This window comes from Rhea americana, unplaced genomic scaffold (assembly GCF_003343005.1).
Source record: "Rhea americana isolate MKP2758 unplaced genomic scaffold, rheAme1 scaffold_354, whole genome shotgun sequence".
In the NCBI taxonomy this organism is placed as follows: domain Eukaryota; kingdom Metazoa; phylum Chordata; class Aves; order Rheiformes; family Rheidae; genus Rhea; species Rhea americana.
Window position 1 is genome coordinate 149,636 of NW_028186484.1, and position 4,786 is coordinate 154,421.

A 4,786-nucleotide genomic window follows, 5' to 3' on the forward strand; every position below is an offset into this window, starting at 1 on the left:
CGCAGGGACCGTCTGCGAAGTGCGCGCCGCGCGGGGGCCGCAGCCAAGCGCCAGCGGGCTGCGCGCAGCGCCCGGGCGCCGGGGAAGGAGTCCCAGTGCGGCGCGGCCGCGCCTCTCCCGGCCTGCGTCCCGGAGGCGGGAGGACGCTGGCTCCGCCGATCCTGCGGGGGCGGCCGGCGCGGAGCTCCTCCCGCGGACGGGCGGGGGCGGTGCCCGCACCTTCCCTGCCCCTCGGGCAGCGCCCGGCCCCGCGCCGGTGGGCAGCCTCAGGAAGCGGGTGGGCGAGCGGCCGTGCGCCACCGCCCTCCCCTCGCCCCGCCTCAGCGGCCGCTGCCTCCCCTCCGCCCCGGCCATCTCCTCCGCTCAGCGCCCCTCACCACCTTGCCGCCGCCGCCTCAGCGTCCCACACTCTCAACGCCTCCTCCCTCCCCCGCCTCAGCGCCCTCTCGCCGCCATCTGGCCTGGCCCGGCCCGGCCCGGCCCCCTCCGTCAGACCCTGGCCGTGAGGCCGCTCAGGCCCAGAGAGCCCGGCCAGGCCACCGGCGGCCCCGGCCCGCCCAGCGGCGCTGCCATTTGCGCCCGCCCGCGGACCCACCTGGCGGGCGGTGGCGGCCGGCCCCCGGCTGGGGGCGGGGCGCGGTGCCGGGCCCGGCCCGGCCCAGGCCCGGCCCAGGCCCGGGTGTCCTCGGCGCGGGCCGCCCGTGCTGCTCCCGGGCGCTGCGGCCATCCCGGGCGCATGTGAGTGAGAATAACCAGTGTCCTACAAGTGAACGTGGGACAAAAGCGTAGGAGGAGGTGTAATATTTCAAACTTTAAACAGATCTATGCCAAGAACTATTACCCTACGTATGTTTTTGTATGCCCTTCTCTTAAGAATCCATCAAGCATTGGGAGAGTGAGGATATTGGATTTGGTGGACTGTGACACTTCCCCAATTGCTATTGGGGGAAAAAAAAGAAAAGAAAAAGGAAAATTATTTAGTGAGTATCCAGTGAAAGATATTTATGAAGTACACTTTCAAACAATGATTTTAAGGAAGTTGAGGAAGCACTGGAAACAATGAAGGATGAGCATAAAAAGAAGATTTAGAGGGAACAGTTAAGGGACTGAGTAAGAAACAGCTGCAGAGGAGTTAATATGACATGACTTATGATAGCTATGTGAATAAGTAATGCTCAAGGCCAAATAGTAGAGAGCAAATTCTTCAGAAAACAAGCCTGCATTCTGGAGTGAAGAATGGAGGAATCTACTGAGAAAGAGTATTCTAATTTTCCTGGAGAAATGTGTACCCGTGGATGAGCCTACATTGTCCTCTGTAACTGGGCACCTGACTTGACCAAAAGGAACTCCACAGCTTCTCAATGGAATGGCCTAGGCTATCTACATGTGGTTGGCTTGCACCCTGTAGCCCATTATGATGACCAGAGGGTCACCATTGCCCTCAGGAGTCTGCCCTCCCTTTCMTTCCAGAGTGCTAGCAATTAGCTGCGAACTACTTTGGAGGGAGCAGATCCAGCATCCTGTCAGCTGTGATTGCCTGAAGAAAGTTAAGTGCACACAGGAGCATGACAGAGTAAGCACAGCTGGAGACACAGTAGACTACTAATAAGGCATTGTATCTTCTCAGTTTTACAAGGCCAAAGATGACAATCATAGTAATTTGTCTTCCTGGCCTATCTACACACTCAATACAGGCAAAGGATTCTGTATCATGATCCTCATACTGAGTCCATCATTTCTGGCTGAACTAAAGCACATCCTTGAAAAAGATCCTTCCCAGCTTTGCAGTTAGTGACATAAAAATGGTGGTTCAAGGTCAAATCATAAGTCCACCTGACCCACTTATCTTATTTCTGACAGTTGCCAACACTGAATGCCTAGAAACAATCATGAAGATATGTAAGCGGATATGTAAGCGAYACTTCCTTGAATGCCCTCCTAACTCATGGTGATTTACGATTCAGAGACCTCCTGTGATGGAAGTGGTGGCTTTGCATTTAATAGCTTTTTATGGGTTTCTCTTCTGCAACTTTCATTTACTGTGTATTCATGGTAATGAAATTCAAGGCCTTAAAGGACCATTCAGTTTGCCTGCTTATGTATCACAAGTCATTTCACACATCCCTCCAGTAACACATACCAAATAAATTGTGGCTTCTTGAAAAAGTTACAGATCTGTAATTTCAGTGGGTAATCACTTTTATCATTGAAACCATGTGCTTGTTATCATTTGGAATTACCTGTTTCAGTTTAAAGCTGTTCGCTTTGGTGTTGCTATTCTTATGCCTTACATCCACCTGATTAAAAAAATTTATAGTATCCAGTATGTTTTCTTCAGTGACTGTACTTATACACTGTAATCAAACCACCTCATAACATTTTTTCTAAGTAATAAGAGTTCTGCATCTCATGTTGTAAAATATTTTTCCAATATTCAGATAAAAGTTTGTGCATTTTTTTTTGTTGTTGTTTCCTTCAAGTCTTCAAAAAGAGCTAGGCTGACAGGGGCCTTACTGTTGTCTCTCCAATCAACAGTGTTTGTTTCCTCAAGTTTGTCTATCTGTATAGATCTATTGTCTCATGTCTTAACCTTAAATGGCAAACTTCTGGGGACTGGGGTAGCTCTGTATTTTAGTGCCTAAAATAATGGCCCTGGTCAGATTAAGCTGCTTCCCCATTAACAAGGTCAAATTCTATTCAGACTTACTTTTCTTTTTGATACAGTCCTCTTTGGAGGAGTGGCATGCCTTCATTTGTCCCAGGTACGTAAGTTGTGCTTGACTGCTTTGAAAGAAAAAGACATTTGAATAGCCTTACCCTGCTACATAGGGCTCTTTGTGGTTATCTTACCTTAATAACTTTCTGCCTTACTCATTTTTATGCCACCTACAGATTTTATCAGTAGAAACGTTACATGTACTTTCAATCATCAATTCAAGTGTTAAATAACGCTGGGTGGAGAACTGTCCCTCCCAGGACCTAAGAAGAAGTGCCCATATCCAACAAATGACACTTTTTGATATGTCAACCTGTCCTCACTTGACATTATTTGCACTTTCTGTCTGAACGTTAGAGCATTGCCCTAAATCAAGTGATTATCAAGTCTGTAATGGCCCTATGATCATCCTTAACTTGCAATTTAAAGGACTGAAATGAAGCTGTTTGCTGAGTCCTATTTGTTATACCACAACCTTGACTAGTTATTAGTTATACAGTAATGCCAGCTACACCAAATTTCTTATCAGTTAGCATTTCTGATTTCAATTGCTTACAGTCTAATGTTAGAAATCAGTGAAGAGTGCTTAACATTCTTTTTGCTTTGTATAACACTGGATGAATTCACTCAACACTTAAATTTGACTTCTTTCTTCTTTACAGCATTTGCTCTATTAGCGTCTTACTATTGCATTTGTAGTTTAATATCCCAGGGCTATTCCTACTAGAGCTTAACCTTGAAGGTTAACCATCTTCCTGTAAGATACAAGCAGTTCCTTTTATATAGCCTAATCTCACCGAAGAATGCAGACTTTTGATCAACAAAATCTTCAGCTCACAGACTCAGTAGTTCATTATCAGTATTTCCTACCTTTCCCACAAAGCTGGATTTCCCCACAAAATTCCGCTTCATTCAGATCTGTTCCAAGATACACTAGTAGTGACTTGCTAAACAACGTTTCATTCCTGTTTTATTTTGCATCTTTGTTTTACTTAAACAATGGATGACATTTCACTGTCCTGTCTCCCATGATTCTCCTTCTACTCTAATAAGGACTCTTGCTTTCCCTGCACCATTTTTCATATCTTTTCCATAGCAGCTTCTTTTACATCACAGATATTGCCAACTGGTATGATCCCTATAGCTTTCCGTCTCATTACAACAGAGAAATTTTCTGACAATTGACTTGCAACATCTCTGTCAATGTTTAATATTTCAGTTTGGTTGTATGGCACCATTTTCTTTTCTCCCAATTCGTCATAAGTTACCAGATGCTTTGTCTTGCTTACATTGCCTTTTATAGCCTCAAACGCTCATTGCTAGTCTTTCCAAATGTGTGATACAAAGACTCATTGGGTATCACACCATATTGAAACTTGCATTTATGCATGCATCCTCTCTAAARCCATCAGCTCATATTTCATGCATCAGAATCTCTTTTGCCTTCAAGAAGAAGCACACAACACACTGAAAGCAAATAGCAGCAGAGATTCTTACACTGTCCATTTTYGCTACTTGGACAAAACCATTTCTCAGATAGTTTCTCTTGTTCTCCCTTCGAAGGTTTGCTTAGCAACAGATATGCATCACAGTAAAACATTCACTAGAGATCTGACTTCTTCCTATGTAATCAAGACACCTCTTTTTTAATAAACAAATGTAAGCTTTTTATCCCATTTGAAGCATTTTGCCAGACACCGAATACTTCTTTTGAAGCTTTTCTAATCTTTCAGCATCCCTTTCGAAGAAAGGCAACAGACCTCTAGCTCATACTCCTCATGAACATAGCAAACACCATCTCTTTCCTTATGCACTACTTGCATAGCCATGAACTGGGTTGGTCATCTTCACTAGCTCATCATACAGAAATTAACAGATTTATACCATGGCTTTGGCCTTTGCTTTTTAGGATACAGGCTGGAAAGCAGCTTTGCAGAAAAAGACCTCGAGATGCTGCTGGCTTATGTTCTGCTTGGCYACCAATGGGCCCTGGTGGCAAAGGCAGCCAACAGCATGCTGGGCTGCATTAGGAAGAGCATTGCCAGAAGGGCAATGTTGCCAGGCTCGGGG